The sequence below is a fragment of the Cavia porcellus genome, unplaced genomic scaffold (genome assembly GCF_034190915.1).
Source record: "Cavia porcellus strain 051 isolate PalLab524CR breed Dunkin Hartley unplaced genomic scaffold, mCavPor4.1 scaffold_36, whole genome shotgun sequence".
In the NCBI taxonomy this organism is placed as follows: Eukaryota; Metazoa; Chordata; class Mammalia; order Rodentia; family Caviidae; genus Cavia; species Cavia porcellus.
In genome coordinates, this window is record NW_026947519.1 from 3,184,474 (window position 1) to 3,203,717 (window position 19,244).

Here is a 19,244-nt window from a genome sequence, read left to right on the forward strand (position 1 = left end):
TTCCATTCTACCTCATGAAAGTTTTGTTTTCCATCTGTTTGAAAGAAATCATTGGACTGTGTGAGTCAAGTTTGGGTCCTGTACACATCAGGAAACAGAAAAAATGTTCCCACTAATTTTCCTTCACTTCACAAAATATGTCAAGTTCTTCTAATCAGGACAACTGGAAACAAATTTTGGACACAATCTAGGGAGACTAGGAAAATATTTCATGGATGGAATGGCTATGGTTGTGTGCTGTGAAAAGTTGATTTTTGCGTGCCTATTGAGGACACAAATCAGGAGGCTCATGGCTGCCTGTCAACAACGCTTGGCAGTGATTGGCTCAGTAGCATTATGAACTAGACCTCAGCTTCTAGAATAAATGTTTGTGGTAGGATTACTGAATCAGAATGCTGGGCGTTGCCATGGAGATCTTATGTGCACAGAGGAACTTGCAGGGAAAGATTTCAAAAGGGTGGTGGTCAAAGGCCTGGTATTCAGCTGTATTTCTTTTGAATGCTTCATTCCTCAAAGTTTGTAGCTGGAAATGCCTGCAAATTTGCACAGGGATACAGAGCCAGAGAAACATGAGATATCCCAGGACCTGACAGTGGATTTCTGCAATGACCTTCACTTCAGAATCCATTTTCCACTTACGATGTCTATCATTTGGCTGAGTCCTCCTCCATAAATTCTTCAGTGAAGCATTGCTGGCCTCATGACTATGCAGTAGGAGAACTGGCTGTGAAATTTCTGAGCAGCAAAACTGCTACAAGGAAATGTCATTTGAAGTCAGAGCCTGTGGATGAAGCTAAATTTCAAGTGCAGTCATCTGAAAACAATTAAACATGAGCATGATTTCAGCACATTTAGCAGGTGAAAATGTGTGGCAATATGCAGGAGGCTGGTTTTCAGATGTACAACAGAACTAATCAACAATGAAAAACAGGAGAAAAGAAGGAAAGGACATATGACAGAAGGAGAGCCAGTCAATTTGATGTACAAAACTTTGAGAATGAAAGGGAAATTAAAATTTCATGATGATTTGATCAGGGTATTGAAGTGAAATTCTTGTATTTGTTGTCACATGTGTAGTCTTCTGCCTTGGCCAGTGGAGCACTGGTCAGGAGATCTTCAAGTAACCTTATTGCTAGACAAAATAGCATAGAATAAAACCAACAGAAAATATTGTATCCATTTCCCTAGAAAGGACTTTTGGGATTGTGCCAGTTATAAGGCCTACAGCATTGCTAATGTGTCATTGTTCCAAAAATCAGAATGTTACTTGATAGGTTTTTGCAATATGTTTTCACAGTCCCTGAGCTAGATGGACTGGGGATATTGGAATTCAGAGTAAAATTTTTCAATAGATATTAATACGAGTTGTTTTGAGAAAACAGTGAAACATTTTGGTTTTCATTTTTTGGACTTATTTGATTGGTTTGTTTTTCAAATTGCATCTGGTTTCCTAACTATATCATTGTGAGACAGACAAGTCCAAACAACTTGGACTTGTCTGGACAACAGATTTTCAGGGGTATTCTCCAACAGCTCTGAAAGAATCAATCAAGGTGATATAATACATGATAATAGTTTTTCTTACATTCAAATCTGAAAAGCAGCCAGATGTTGACACTTTAAATAAGAGCACGGTGTGGAGTTATACAATTTTTTTATCAAACTTTGGTAACGTTTTATGTTTGATTGTTCCAGTCAATGATCCTGCAAATGCTGCTTTCTTATGAGGGGAAGTTTTCACCAAATACTGTTGGTGACTCCTCTGAGCGCCTTGGCAAATATCTTTCTCTCTACAAAATTTTTAGTTCCCTTTGATCTGTACTAATGTGTTGCTTTTTGAATCATATCTTCAGGCCTGCAGCCAATTTCTCTCTGTGCTGGACATTGGAAATTTCAACTCCATTCAGGGTGTTCAATACTCCCTTCTCATTCCTGTTTCTGCAATGCTTTGATTCAGGAGTGACACAATTCCATTGTGAAGATATCCATTACATTTTCCTGACTTTCAGACATTCCAAGGATTTGAGTAACTATGGGTTTGCCCCATCTTGCTTTTGTCAAGAGACAACATTCTTCCCTAGGAATGTCTCATTGTTGCTCCAACATGGGTCCTCTGTTTTTCCAGCAGTGAGAAAATGTTGCTTTTCCATTCTCTGTGTTCTACTGGGGAAGGCAAACAAACTGACACAGGGTATGGTTTCAAGCAGGCTTGTAAAATTAGAGATTTCCCTAATGCCATGTACAGGTTGACCTGACAAAAGAAAAGAAATTCCTAGCAAATAGTATGGAAAAGCATTCCCCAAGAGAGATGGAACTGACAAATCTCAGGGTAATGTAAGTTTGCTTCATATTCTATGGGTTCTCGAGGAATTTGTAACTTCTAATCTACCATGGGGACCACCTCTCCACTAGGTAAGACACTCCTGCCCCTGAAAAATTTTGTAATTTCTATTCTCCCTGAGAAAAGGAAATCAGAAACTCACAACTGTGTCCAATTCAGAGCTGACAATTGCCTAACTTGACACTGTCAAAATTTTTCAAGTGTGTGCAGGTGCAGATGCTGCATGGGAGACTAAAGCCTGATACTTTGTGTCTCACATACCCACTCAACTACCTTCTATGTCCCATTTAACTCAACCTTCTGTATTCATTCTTCCTCTTGTTCATATGACCCAGTATCCTTGGATATATTCATCTCACGACACACCCTAGGAATCTAATACACATCTTTGCCTCTCAGCCTTGTATCTCTTCCCAAAAGAAATGTAGAGCCTTCATAAAGACAGCCAAGATAAAACTGGTGCCTGTGACTAAACCTGAAGCACACACACACTTCTGATGTATCACTTGTGTGATTTCATATGTCTTTAAGAATATCTGAGCATATGACACTGGGATCCCTTCATGAGTTTGGAGATATATCTGGGGCTTTGAGAGGAAGGGGATTTGAATCATATTGATAAGGATTTCTGTTCAACCACAATACATTTGAAGTTTGAGAAATCCTGTTGACCATGGGCTCTCTGGGATTTTTCCAGCTGATAAATGAGCCAGAACTGCATGGCTAGTGTGTGCAGTGTTCTGCTGGCATAGCTGCAGACATCTTCTAAATTGTGCTCTGTGAAATGTGAACCACAAAAAAGAGGAAAGGATGAAGCAGGGACTCCAAATTTTCAGGCAATGTTGGGTTTTCCTTTGCTTATGGACTTCTCCATTGGTTGCTGCATTTCAGGGACAATTGTTACTACCATGAGGGCAATAGTCTAGGGCAGCCTATGTGTATACAACAGGTTAGCATCTTAGTCCTCAAAAAACCAAGCCTAAGACATGTCATTGTGGGATTTCCATTGTTCTTCATTAAAGTTTTGCTCTCCTTCCATTTTAAAGAAATCAGTGGACAGTGAGATTCAAGTTAGGAGCCCTTAGACATCAAGACAGAGCAAAAAAGTTTCAAATAATTTTCCTCCACTTGAAAAAATATGTCAAATTATGTCAAATTGATCAGAAAAACTGGAAAAAAATTCGGACACAACCTAGGGAGTTTAAGGAAATTATTGCGTGAATGGAAAGGCTTTGGTTGTGTGAAGAGAAAGGCTGCAGATTTGAGTCCCAACTGAGGACACAACAAGGAGGTATGTGATTGCCTGGCAACCACACTTGGCAATGATTGGCTGAGCAGCACTGTGGGAGCTAGAACCCAGGTTCTAGGATATATGTTTGCAGGGGGAGACCTGAATTAAAATTCTGGAAGTTGCCTTTGAGATCTTAGTTATACAGAGGAACCTTCAATGCAAGATTTCAAAAGGTGGGTTTTCAGAGGCCTGGTATCCAACAGGAAAATTTCACTGAAGGCTTCATTGCTAAAAGTCTGTAGATGGAAATGTGACATTTCTTTCTGTCACAATAGAAACAGTGACAATTGCACATCAGATATACCAAGACCTGGAAGGGGATCACTGCAATGACCTTCCATTTAGGATTTATTTTCCACTTGAGATGTCTGTCATTTCGCTGAGTGCTCTTCCATAACTTCTACAGTGAAGCCTTTCTGGACTCATGAAAATGCATTAGAAGAACTGGCTGTGAATTTTCTCAGCAGAAAAAAAAAAAAAACTTCAAGTAAAAGGTACTTGAAATCAGATGCTGTGGATGAAGCTGAATTTCAAGGGCAGTCATTATTTGAAAACAATGAAACTACTTCTTAGTACCTTATCTGCATGTTTCTCAGTGGAATATGTGTGGAAATATGCAGGACGTTGGGTGTCAGGACTCACAACAGAACTACTCAACAAGGAAAAAAGAAAGACAAGGAAAGAACATAGGAAATTTGGCCAGTAAATCTGATGTAAAAAGCTTTGGCATGAAAGTGAATTAAAATTTCATGATTATTTTGTCAGGGTATTGAAGTGAAATTCTCAAGTTTGTTGTCACATGTGTTGCCTCCTGCCTTGACCAGGGGAGTACAAGGCAGGAGATCATCAAGTAAACTGGAAGACACAATAGCACAGAATAAAACCTCCCTATATCTACTGTGTCCAATTCCTTAAACAGCACTTTTGGAGATTGTACCAGGTATCAAGTCTACAACATTGCTATTGTGTCATGGCCCAAAAATCAGAATGATACTTGACAGGTTCTCTGGAATATTCTTTGACAGTACCCGAGATAGAGGGTATAAGGATGGCAGAGATTAGAATAAAAGTAATTCCTAAGTATAATACCAGGTGTTTTCAGGACATAGTGAAACATTTTGGTTTTCACCTTTTGGACTTTGTTGTTTGGTTTGTTTTGTTCTAATTGCTTCTTATTTTTTTAACTTTATCTTTGAAACTAGTATGTCCAAGTACTTGAAGAGCACTTTTGGGGACTGTACCAGCTATTAAGCCTAGAGCATTTCTATTGTTCCATGATTTCACGATTATTAATGTTACTTAGTAAGTTCTTTGGAATATTGTTTTGACAGTCTCTGAGATAGGGCCTGGGGATAGAAGAGCTCAGAATAAGAATTTTTCCTAGATATTTATAAAAGGTTATTTTAGAAAACAGTGAAATCTTTTGTTTCCAATTTTTGGACTTTGTTGATTGGTTTGTTTTTGTAATTGCTTCTGGATTTCTAAATTTATCTTTGCAAGACAGACAAATCCACACTGCTGTTTATGGGAGTATTCTCCTATGTCTCTGAAGGAATCCATCAAGGTGATACAATACATGATAATATTGTTCCTCCAACTAAAAACTGAAAGGCTGTCATATGTTGACACTTTTAATCTGAGCATGGTGTAGAGCTATTCAACATTTTATCAAACCTTGGAATGATATATCTTTTATCTTTATAGTCAATAATCCTATGGGAAGGTGCTTTCTTGTGAGGGGAAGTTTCCACCACCTCGACGTCAAACACTTTTGGGACTACTCTTAGCTTGTGGGAAATTATCTTTCTCCCTACACAATTTTTGGATTCCTGTAATATGTGCTAACTTGTTGCTGATTTAATCACATCTAAAGGCCTGCAATCAATGTCTCTCTGGGCTGGACAATGTAAATATCAACTGCATTAGTGGTGTTCAATTATCTCTTGTAATTCATGTTTCTCCAAAGATCTGTTACAGATGTGACCCAATTTCATTGTGGAGAGACCCATTGCATTTTCCTCGCTTTCAGCTTTTCCATGATTTTGAATAACTAGAGTTTTGCCCAGCCTTGCTGTTATCAACAGACAGCACATTTCCCTTGGACTTTCAAATTGTTACTCCAACTTGGTTCCTCTGAATTTCAAGCAATGGGAAAATGTTGCTGTTACTCAGTGTTCTACAAGGAAAGGCCAGCCAACTGACACGTGGCATAGTTTCAAGAAGGATGAGAAGAGTAGATATTTTCCTGATGCCATGTACATGTTGACTTCACAAAGTAACAGAGATTCCTAGCGAACTGTAGACAAAAGCTTTCCCAAAAAGAGGATCTGAAAAATCTCAAGATGATATCAGTTTGCTTCAAACTACATGAGCTCTTAAGGAATATTTGCCTTCTAATCTAAGAAGAGACATGAGTCAGAATGCTGGGCATTGCCTTGGAGGTCTTAGTTACACAGAGTAACTTGCAGGGCAAGATTTAATAAGGGTGGGTTTTCGAAGGCATGGTATCCAACAGGATTTCCTCTGAAGGTTCATTGCTGAAAGTTTGTAGATGGAAATGCCTACAAACCTAGCCATGGATACAGTGCCAGTTGGAAATGAGAAATCCCACTACCTGACAGGGATCTCTGTAATGACCTTCTCTTGAGTACCTGTTTTCCACTTGAGATGTGTTTCATTTGGCTGAATCCTTATTATATTAAGATGCTGAAAAATTAAAATAATTGATTAAAAGTAATTAGCAAAAACCTTTCACTAAAAAAATAGTTATTAGCAGTATTGTCATTCTGTACTGAGCTTGTTACACTAGTATCCAAGGCCCAACCACATAGTTACATATTAACTGACCAAATCATTATGCTGTTTTGAATGTGTTGCCCTCCCAAGTAACCTGTGTGCTATGTCAACTTTTGTTTCCCTAGTAAGAGACAAATGATGCTGTGTCACACATTGTTCTCTTTATGAAAGATAAATATTCCTGGAATTGGCAGACCAAGGGCTATGAATTGGCTAAACACCCACTGAAAAATGCCTCTGACCTCAAGGCAGAGGTGTCTGGCAAATCTTGCTTGGTGTCTTTAATGTTTGTCTTGTCTTTGGTGGTGCTTTGTTTATATTTTAATCCTCAACTGATTATGTACAACTTCAGCATGCCTTTAAAAGGCCAGCTTTGTTTCTGTCTCTCATCACTATGTACTTAATGATCATTGAACTAATCATGAATGAACTATAAATATCAGTTAAAATTCTAACTCAGTTGCACAGCTTTGCAGATTCTATCTGCACTGTGTCATTGGGCCAGCTAAAATAAAAGCACTTCTTTTAAAATGATGTCATGATCTTGCCCCATTTATCATCTTGGGTATCTTTCCCTGTTTTTCTTCATGGGACCTTGTTTTTTGGGTAGTTACAACTTTTGCTGGATCTCCAGGATTACACATGGACCTCTAACCACATTTTTTCACCAATCAATGGGTTTGAACCAACTGTAAGTATTTGGGTCTTTTGTTCTTTGAAAATTGAGTTCACACATTTGAAGTTGCAGAAGAGCTTGGCTGCCTCCTTCTGTGAAGGAGTGGGATTCCCTCCTGGAAAGTGCTTCTAGCCCATTTGTGATTTGGCATTTTTTTATCCATTTGGCTTTGTGCTTGATATATGTTTACTGTGGAGCCATTGGTCCATTTGAATTTGTTACCTCAGTACCTATATTCAGATTTCTTTTTTCTCTTAAAGCACTGTTTCAGGCCCCATGTGGCATATTGGATGTAAGGGTAATAATGAAAAATTATTTCCCTTTAGAGCACTGAACCACTGACAGAAAAATCTTGCTTGTTGTCTTTAATATTTGTCTTGTCTTTTGTGGTGCCTTGATTAATATTTTAGTCCTCAACTGATTACGTATAACTTCAGCATGCCTTTAAAAGTATTTTCCTTTCTGGTTAAAAAAAAACATATATGTATTTACACACATACACATAGATGTATACACACACACACACACACACACACACACACACACACACACACACACACACATATATATATATATATATATATATATATATATATATATATATATATGTTTATGGTTTTTAAAATCATATTAACTTTACCAAGTAAAGCAAAGGTCATACTGTTATTAAGCCAGTTTAAATTAGTTTTTAAAGTATAACATTTTAGATGGCAAAAAGTCATAAAATGATTTAATATATTTCAGACCAATAAGAAATCCACTTCAAGAATTTTGTTAAAAATTACAATGTTGTCTAAAAACTAGAGTAAAGGTAATTGACTTGTAATATGTATAAAACAGAGAAAAACAGCTGTGATTAAAATTTGACAGAATTGGATCAGTAAACCTTTACTGCAAAATGCTTCCATTGAAATGATATTATATTCCAAAATGGGAAGACAAACTCGAGCCATTTGTCAACCAAGTTTATATAATGATAAAATGTCAGTTTTGACCTTATATAAAATATATTTGCTATGAAAATAAAAGTTAAAAAGGACTCTAACTCTCAGTCCCATCCAGACTAGGAGCCATTAGTATTCAGAATTGCTGGACTATTTTCCTTCTCCCCCCTTTTTCTAAGGACCTCGTGGCTTTATTTCTCCTTTGGAATCTGTCTTCTTCATTCAACACTCCCCTTGGGATGACTGCCAGCAGATTTTGCAGCTTTTTTTTACAGCAAAAGAGAAAAAAAATAGTTCTATGTGATGAAACCAGTGTGCATTCCAGAAAAAAATTTGACCTCTCATCCTAAATGCAAGAACCGTGTTTTCCCTTTGTCCTGCCCCCAGAGGTAAGTTGTCCTCTGACAATCAGAGGTAAAAAGGCTCTTTTTAAGTATAACCAGTGGTTCTTGGAAGCTTTTAAGGGTTTCGAGAAAACCCACCAATTTGTTCAAGATAGCAGAGATGAAACAATTGGATGTGAGTCCCCCTCAGAGTTTCTAAAAAGATTGCTACAGGCCTATTATATTTGTACACCTATAAATCCATAGCACCTAAAATCAAGTGCCATTAATAATGTCTTTGTAACTGTTGGGCCCTGATATTAAGTGAAAGTTTCAAAAGTAATGCCCCTCAGTTAGTTATTACTGTTTACTTAAAACTGACTCTTTCCTCCCAACTGATGCAAGCCATTCAATAGATTCCAGTCCCTATGACTAGAGGCCAATAAGAAAATTTCTAGGAACCATAGGATATTGCCTGCTTTAGATAACAGACTACAAGACGAGGCTGTTAAGCAACTGAAATCAGCTTAACAGAAGCTGCAGTTCTGTCTCTGACAAAATTGCAAAACATTTTTCCCTCTATGTTGATAAAAAGCAAGGGATAGCAAAAGGTGTATTGACCTGGAGTTTAGGACCATGGCAAAAAACATGTCTATCTTTCCAAAAGACTTGATAATGTGTCAGGCAGATGGCTGCCTTGTCTGAGGGTAATTGCCTCGGTGGCCCTGTTGGTAAAAGAAGCCCAAAAATTGACATTTGGACCAAAACTTTTAATTATCTCCATTCATTCACTGGAGACTCTCCTCAAAGCTCCTACAGACTGATGGCTGCCTAACTCCTGAGTCATGCAATATCAGGCAATACTTCTGGATCCAACTACCAACAGTTGCAAGGGGAAAAATGGCTTTAAACCCAGCTAGTCTGATGCATGATGATGACCCCTTTTGGCCCCTCTGATCATCTCATGGGGCTTCAACCAGACTTGAAAGATGAGCCACTGTCTGGATTTCCATCCTATTTCTCCAATGGAAGCAGTCACATCTATCAAGGTAAGTGGGTCATGGGAGCTGTCATCATGACCACTCATATTTTATGGGATATAAACCTTAGAGCCAGGAACTTCATCCCAATGGTATAAGCTCATTGCCCTCACTGAGACCCAAAAGTTATCAGACTGATAGCAGATATGCATTTGCTATTGCCTATGTTCATGGGGCCATTTTTCAGGAATGAGTTTTATTGAATTAAGGGGATCAAAAGATCAAAATGCCCCCCCCCCCCGAGCTTTGGATTTGTTAGTTGCCATTTGGGTGCCAAGGAAGGTGGCTATTAAATATTCTAGCAGATGCTGCTGCCCGAGAAGCACCCACAGGATAAGTTGGGATTGAGACAGCACCGGTATTGCTGCTGAATCCACCTACTCTGTCAGAGCCCTTTTACACTCATAAAGACATACATTGGCAGCTCAACTCCAAGCAAAGCCTGATATCCCTGATGGTTGTTACCAACTGCCTGATGAACGAGTCCTCCTCCGCAAGGCCTTGGGATGAAAACTCATCCAAAAAGCTCATCAGTCCACTTATATTAAGGATCAAATCTCACTGCTCTTTTTGAGATCATTTATTAGGCTCCTATGGATCCTAGATCAGTTATTAAAGCTTACTCAGACTGTGAGTCTTAGATGCTCTCAGTGCCAGTTGAGAAACAGCAACAAATGGAAAAACCACTCATTATAATGGGACTGTGCCTGAAAAACATTTAAAAAATAGAATTGACAAAAATAAAAAAAAGTCTAGACTTTAAGGAAATAAGTACTTATTAATAATGGTAGATAGCTTTTCTTACTTAGTCTGGAGTCAGCCCTGATAGTAGTTTCCCTGATTTGGCCTCCTTTTATCCATGGACTCCAAAAAATGGCCCAGGTTTTATAGACCAGATAACTCAAAAAACTAACACAAGCTTTACACATTGATTGGAAGCTCCAGTGTGTTTATGGGCTTTAAAGTTCAGTACAAGTAAAAAGGATAAACCAGACTTTAAAAATGTTAATAAGTAAGTTGGTATTGGAAACTGGTGAGAAATGGATCAGTCTCCTTCCCTTTGCCCTTTTGCATGCATGATGTACCCTCTATGTTGCAGGTGTTTCCCCTTTTAATGCTCTGTATGGGAGACCTCCCCTTATTATTTCCAAGATTCCTGAAAAATAATAAATAGCTGATCTGACTAATTAAGATCTTGTTAAGTTCCTCTAGGCTCTTTAGCTAGCTCTAACTTCCATCCAACCATTATTCCAAGAACAACCTCTTCCTGCAGCCCATCCCAGGGATAAACATCCTGCAGTGAAACCTAGGACACTAGTTTTCCTCAAGAGACATCACCGATAGTCTCTCAAACCATAGTGAAAAGACCTCTACACCATGGTCCTGAGCACTTTGACTGCTGTCAAAGTGTCAAAGTTTGACTGCTGTCAAAGTCACAAAAAAGCCTGCCTGGATTCATCATTAACATTTCAAGCCAGTTCTGGGCTCCAACTGCAATAAACCTGCAGATAAGTGGACTGATGTTCCTTTCAAGGATTCTTTAAAACTGAAAATTGCCAAATGTATCCAATAATCTTGTTCTTGGGTGTTCTTCCTTATGGAGACCCCAAGGAGATACCTTATAACTCACAGTTTAGAACTTAAAATATGATTATTTCACTGGTAAATTATTGATAGTCAATGTTACTGTCTATGGGATAATTAAGAGATTTATGTGCCCTATTAGATAACATCCCAGCAAAACTTAGACCAAAAAATGTTGTTGGGTCTGCATGCCTTGCTGCCTGATTGGTTGCTAATAGAGATCTGCAGTGACCTATGTATTCAAAAGAATTTACAGACAATTGGCTGGTATCTTTGCCCCCAAAAGCAACAACCAGCCTCTGATTACAAGTGTTCGCAGTCTGTAGAGAAAAATATTTTTGTACACATTGGGATTGTAAATCTCTATCTCCTGGCAAGAAAATAAAGGAGGTCAATACTTTTTCCTCACTCTGGATACCCCATCTTCCATTCTCTCCCACTAGACTTCTTGCTTTGGTGACCTTTTCACACTCTGTGATTTCTGCACCCTCTCAAGACCCCTTCTTGCCTCAGGACACTTTTTATGGAAAATCAACTTTTAAATGCCTGTGCAGATGATACCTCTGTTGGTGGGATCATAGGCCCCTGGACAATATACAGATTACTCAAGGAACCTGTGTTTATTCTGCCTCCTACTCCTTGCACACTTCCTCTTATGCTGGGCTCTGTAATCTTATCTCTTTAGCTTTGATTTATACTTTTTCTTATCCTGCTAATAAGCACCTTGTTGCTCCCAAAGGAGCCTGGTTTGCCTGTATCTTTTGTATAACTCCTTGTTCCATGCACCATCTGTTCACCCAATGCCCTCAGCTTTATATATCAGTCCATATCTTTCCCCAAAGGTATTGGTTCTCTAGAGATAATGGTAGGAGTCACTTGTTCCCTACCTTTGATTTAAATAGCCTAGTTCAAATAAAGAAAAATATCTTATTCTTACATGTATTACTAAAAATTGAGATAACAAGGTCAATAAATTCAAGGTCAATAAGTTAAGATCCAGCCTAATAGTTGAAAGACTAAAATTATAGATACGTAAGCACACTCAATGACCAAAATTTAGCATCCCTTAGTGACTATGTTTCCACATTAGACGATTCTTTAAGTTCAATGGCTGCTATGGTTTTACAAGCCTGGTAGGGTCTGGATCTCCCCTTCCTAAAAAAAAAGAGGCCTCTTTCTGGCATTAAGAAAAGATTGTTAAATGTATACTACTTATTCTGGGGCTATCTGACAAAGTATGCCCAGCTTTAAACAAGAATAAAAACAAACCAGACAAGCTAAACAGAATTGATATAAATGATGGTTTTCTCTATCTCCCTTGTTGACAGCATTAATGACAGCAGCCTCTGGACCTCTGTTAATCTTACTTACTTGTTTAACAATTGGACCTTGCATTATAATTGAATTAGTAAATTATCAAAGATCGGGTTCAAACAATAAACTCACTATTTTAAGGACACAAATTTATAAACAGATACCTCTGCTGCAAAACTCCATGAGCCACTGATTTGGTTCAATGACAAAAATCAGTGGGGAAAGTTATACTAAAATGCTGAAAAATTAAAATAATTCATTAGAAGATAATTAGTAAAAGTAGTTACTTTTAATGATAATTATTAGCAATATAGTCATTTTGTACTGAGCTGGTTAACCTAGTAATCAAGCACCAACCACATAGTTATAGATTAACTGACAAACACATTTTATGCTGTTATGTATGTGTCACCTGCCACCCCAGGTAACTTGTGTGCAATGTCAACTTTTGTTCCCCTTCTAAGAGACAAATGATGCTGTGTCTAATCCTAAATAAACTATAAGAATCAGTCAAAACTGTGATTTGCACAGCCTGGCAAAATTGAACTGTGTCGCCTGGCCAGCTAAAATAAAAGGGACCATTTAAAAATGACATTGTCCTCTTGCCCATTTATCATCTTGGGGAACTTGCCCCGTTTTTCATCATGGAGCCTTGATTTTTAGGTGGGTTACAATATTCTCTTCCATAATCTATTCAGTGAAGTCTCTTTGGCCTCATGCCCATGCAGTAGATGAAATGGCTGTGAAATTTCTCAGCACTAAAACTGAGGCAAGCAAACAGTATTTGAAATCAGAGACTGAGGATGAAGCATAATTTCAAGGACAGCAACCCAAAAACAATGAATCTACCCATGAGCATGTTTGCAGAATGTTGCTAGGTAAATATGTGAGGGAATATACAGGAGCTGGGATGTCAGGACTCACAAGTGAACTAATCAAGAAGGAAAAAGAGGAAAGACCAAGGAAAGAAAATAGGAAAGAGGGACAGCCAGTCAATCTGGTGTAGAAATATTTGAGTATGAAAGGGAAATTAAAATTTCAAGATGATTTGTTCAGGATATTAAAGTGAAATTCTCATATTTGTTGTCACATGTGTAGTCTCCTGCCTTGACCAGGGGAGCACAAGGCATTAGATCATCAAGTAAACTGGAAGACACAATAGCACAGAATAAAACTTCCCTATATCTACTGTGTCCAATTCCTTAAACAGCACTTTTGGAGATTGTACCAGGTATCAAGTCTACAACATTGCTATTGTGTCATGGCCCAAAAATCAGAATGATACTTGACAGGTTCTCTGGAATATTCTTTGACAGTACCCGAGATAGAGGATGTAAGGATGGCAGAGATTAGAATAAAAGTAATTCCTAAGTATAATACCAGGTGTTTTCAGGACATAGTGAAACATTTTGGTTTTCACCTTTTGGACTTTGTTGTTTGGTTTGTTTTGTTCTAATTGCTTCTTATTTTTTTAACTTTATCTTTGTGAGACAGACAAGTCCACACCCAAATTGAGAGGAATGCAGACTTTGATCCCACTTTTAAGGATTTCCATTGCATCTGGATAAAACCTGGTGAACTGGAAATCTCTGAGATTTTGCTGGTTTATATATTGAGCCAGGTCCTCATGTCTATTGCATGCATTGTTCAGGTGGCATAGCTGCAGATCTCCTTTAAACTGGGCTTTGGGAAATCCGAACAACAAGGAAGCAGGAAAGATGAAGCAGGGTCTCTAAACATATATGTAATGCCGTAGTTCTCCTTCATTTAGGTACCTCTCGAGGGGTTGCTGGCTTTCAGGGCCAACTGAAAATGCCATGGATTTGATAGTCCAGGAAAGACTGGGTGGAGGACTTTTAGGCTTACAATTCAAGCCCTAAAAGTTTGAGCCAAAGTCCAGTCACTGTAGGATTTCCAGGCTTCCTCATGAAAGATTTGCTTTCCATCAGTTTGAAAGAAATCATTGTACTGTGGAAGCCAAGTTTGGTCCCCCTGGACATCAAGACAGAGCAAGAAAGTCTGCATTAATTCTCCTCTACTTCACAAATATGTCAAGTTCTATTGATCAGGAAAACTGGAAAGAAAATTCATTTAAAATAAGGAGATCCACTATATTATTACATTGAAAGAAGGGCTGTGTTTGAGTTAGGAAGAAAGCTGCAGATATGGGTTCCAATGTGGACAAATCAGGAGGCTTTTCCTGGTAACCAAACTGGCCAGTGATTGGCTGAGCAGCATTGTGAACTAGAAATCAGGATAGAGATACAAGTGTGCTGGAGAATTGAGTCAAAATGCTGGGTATTGCCATGGAGATCATAGTACACCATCGAATTTGCTTAAAGTTTGTAGATGGAAATGCCTGCAAATCTGCCCATGTATACAGTGCCAATGGGAAAAGAACTATCCCAGTACCTTGCAGGGGATCTGTGCAATGACTATCCCTTGAGCATCTGTTTTGCACTTGAGATGTCTGTCATTTGGCTGAGTCCTCTTCCATAACCTCTTCTTGTTGGCCTCATCACCACACAGTAGAAGAATTGGCTGTGAAATTTCTCAGTAACAAAACTGCTTCAAGCTAACTGTATTTGAAATCAGAGACTGTGAATGAAGTTGAATTTCAAGGACAGCCTTCTGAAAACAATTAAACTACCCCTGAGCATATTTTCAGCATGTATAATTGGTGAGTATATTTGGGAATATGCATTTGGTGGGATATCAGTCTCAAAACAGAAATAATCAACATGTTAGAGAGGAAAGAGCAAGGAAAGAACATAAGAAACTAGGAGAGCCAGTCAACCTTATGTAAAAATCTTTAAGGTTGAAAGGGAAATTAAAATTTCATAATGATTTTATTATGGTTTCAAAGTTAAGTTCTCATATTTGTTGTCACATGTGTAGTGTCTTGCCTTGGACAGTGGAGAATAAGTCAGGAGATCACCAGATCACCCTATTGGAATACACAATAGCACTGAATAAATCTACCCAACAACTAGTGTATTCAAGTCCTTAGACAGAACTTTGTTTGGATTATAGCAGGTATCAAGCCTAAAGCATTTGTATCATGTCTTGTTTCCACAAATATGAATGTTACTTGAGAGGTTCTTTGGAATACTGTTTGGACAGTCCCTGAGATAGAGGGTCTGGGAATGGAAGAGCACAAAGTAAAATTCTTTCCTAAATATTAATACAAGGTGTTTTTAGAATAAAGTGAAACTTTTGGGTATTCACTTTTTGGTCTTTGTTGGTTGGTTTGTGTTTCTAATTGCTTCTGGTATTCTAAATTTCACATTGTCAGAAAGACAAATCCACACTACCATTTTTGGTGGTATTCTCCAACAGCTCTGAAAGAATCAAACAAGGAGATATAATACATGATTATAGGTTTTCTCCCTTTAAAACCTGAAAGGTTGCCAAATGTTGACACTTTTAATCTAAGCAAGGATGGAGCTAAATAATGTTTTATCAAACCTTTAAATGTTTTATCATTTACCGTTCCAGTCAATGATTTGGTGTGAAGATGCTTTATTGTGAGGGGAAATTTTGACCACCTTACTCTGAGTTCCTGTGTAAATATGTTTCTGCCTACAAAATGTTGGGTTTCTGTGATATGTGATAAGCTGTTGCTCATTTAATCACATGGTCTGGCCTGCAGTCAATGTCTTTCTGGGCTGGGCAATGGAAATTTCAACTCCATTGTGGGTGTTCAGTATTCCCTTGTAATTCCTGTTTCTCCACAATCTGCTTCAGAGGTTACTGAGTATCTTTGTGGAGAGACTCATTGACATTTACTCACTTTCAGCTGTTTTAAGATTTTGAGTAACTAGGGGTGTGGCAAGGCTTGCTGTTATCATTAGATAGCACACTTCCCTTGGAGTTTCTCAGTGTTACTCCAATGTGGGTCCACTGAATTTCAAGCAGTGTTAAAATGTTGTTGTTCACGTCTCAGTGTTCTACTGGGGAAGGCAAACCAACTGACACAGGATGTGGTTTCAAGCAAGATGAAGGAAGCAGAGATTTTCTTTTCTTTTTTTTTCTTTTTTCATCTTTTTTGTTTTTATCAGTACCAGGGATCGAACACATAGATGCCTGCTTGCGAGGCAGGTGCTTATGCCGCTGAGCTCAATCCCCAGCCCGAGATTTTCTTGATGCCAGGTGCAGGTTGACCTCACAAAGTACAAAATTTCCTACGATATAGGATACAAAAACTTTACTAAAAAGTGAAGGACATGAAAATCTCAAAGTTGGGTCTGTTTGCTGCAAATTCCATGAGATGTTGAGGAATGTTTGGCTTCTAACCTATCAAGAGGATCACATATCTTCTAGGGAATACATTACTGCTAATGGAAAACATTGTAATGTTCTCTGCTCCATGAAAAAACGAAAGCAGAAATGCACATCTGGGTACAATACAAAGAAAAAAGTTGCCCAGTAGGCCACAGTCAAAACTGTTAAAGTGGTTGCAGCAGCAGATGCAGCATTCTGCAGCCTAAAGCCTGATACTTTTTTCCCCCTTAGCCCCTCAGCTTGATTCTGTGTCCCCATTAACTCAGGTCCCTGCACTCATTCCTCATCATGTCCATTTCACCCAGTGTCCATAGGTATTTTTCACCTGAGCAATAGTCATCCCGTGTCCCATTATAGTGAGCTAAGCAACACCATTGCCTCTAGGCCTTGTTTCTCATATGAACAGAAATGGAGAGCCATGGACAAAGGCAGCCAACATAAAAAAGGGGCATATGATTAAACTTGATTGACACACACTGCTGATTGATAAGGTGTGTTATTTCAAATATTTTATAAGATTATATGGACAGGGGGTATTGGGATAACTTTATGAATATCTAGACAAAACATTGCATACCTTAAAGAAATATCTATGGCATTGAGAGGAATATGGATTGGGATACCATTTCAAGAATCTCCCTTTCACCCAGAAAAATATGAAATTTGAGAAAACCTGCTGATCATGGGCTCTCTGGGAAGTTTCTGGCTTATGTATTGATCAAAGACCTCATGGCTAGTGTGTGCACAGTTCTGCTGGCATAGCAGCAGACCTCCTCTAAATTGGGCTCTGAAAATTGAACCACACAAAACCAGGAAAGATAAAGCCTGGAATTGAAATTGTCATGCAGTGCTGTGGTTTTCCTTCACTTAAGTAGCTCTCCAGGTGTTGCTGGGTTTCAGGGCCAAGTGATACCACCATGGAGGCCATAGCCCAGGAGAGACTGTGTGTAGTGCTTTAATACTTATATTCCAAGACCTCAAAAACTGAGGAAAGCCCAGTCACTCTGGGATTTCCATTCTTACCCATGAAAGTTTTCCTCTCCATCAATGACAAAGAAATCAATCAACTGTGGGAGTCAAGTTTGGGCCCTTAGACATCAGACAGAGCAAGAATGTCTAACAATTTTCCTTCATTTCAAAAAATGTGACAAGTCTTTTGATCAGGAGAATTCAATAGAAATTTTGGACACATTCTAGGGAGATTAAGGAAGATATTGCATGGATGGCATGGCTTTGGTTGTGTGAGGTTGAAAGCTGCAGAATGACGGCCCAACTCTGGACACAAATCAGTAGGCTTGTAGTTGCCTGTCAACGAGGCAGGGAGTTTATTGGCTGCATGACATTTTGAGCAAGACCCCAGGATCTAGGATACATGTTTGCAGGAGGACACCTGAAGCAGAATTCTCAGTGATGCTATGGATATCTTAGATGCCCACAGGAAATTGCAAGGCAGGATTTTTAAATGGTAGATTTTCGGAGGCCTGGTATCCAACAGGATTTTCTCTGAAGTCCTCCTTGCTGAAAGTTTGTAGATGTAAATGCCTGCAAATCTGCAAATGTATACACTGCCAGTGAGAAATGAGATAATCCAGGACCTGGGAGGGGATCTCTGCAATGACCTTCCTTGAGGATATGTTTTCCACTTGAGATGTCTGTTATTTGGCTGATTCCTCCTCCAAAACCACTTCAGTAAAGCCTTGCTGTCCTAATGACCACTCCATACAAGAACTGTCTGTGAAACTTCTCAGCAGCAAAACAACTGCAAGAAAATGTATTTTAAGTCAGAGATGGTCAATGAAGCTAAATTTCAAAGGCATTCATTTCAAAAGAATGAAACAATCCATGAGCATGATTTAAGCATTTTTTAGCAGGTGACTATGGGTGGAAATATGCAGGAGGTTGGATATGAGTACTCAGAAGAAAATTTATAAACATGGAAGAGAGGAAAGAACAAAGGAAAGAGGAAAAGCCAGTCAATCTGATGTAAAAATCTTTAAGGATAGAAGGAAAATTAAAATTTCACTATAATTTGATTAGGTATTGAAATGAAACTTCCATGTTTATTATTACTTGTGTGGTCTCCTGCCTTGTCCAGTGAAGAACAAGACAGGAAATCAACAAGGGACGCTATTGGAAGAAAGAATAGCACAGATTGCAACCACTCTAAAGCTAGTGTATACAAATCATTAGACAGCAACTTTGGGGATTGTATCAAGTATCAAACCGAGAGCATTTCTATTGTATCATGGTTCCACAAATCAGAATATTACTTGACAGGTACTTTGAATATTGTTTTTTCAGTCTCTTAAATAGAAGGTCTGGGGAAGGCAGAGCTTAAAATAAAAATTTTATTTTTATTTTAGATATTAACCCTAGATATTAGATATTTATCCTAGATATTAATACCGGGTGTTTTTAGAAAACAGTGAAACTCTTTGGATTTCACATTTTGGACTTTGTTGTTTGGTTGGTTTTTCCAGTTTCTTCAGGTTTTCTAACTTTATCTTTGTGAGACAGACAAGTCTACACTCCCATTTATGGTGTCCTTCTCCTACAGTTATAAAGCAATCAATCAAGGTGATATAATACGTGATAATGGTTTATTTCTAATTAAAATCATAAAGTTTCCCATATGTTGACACTTGTAAACT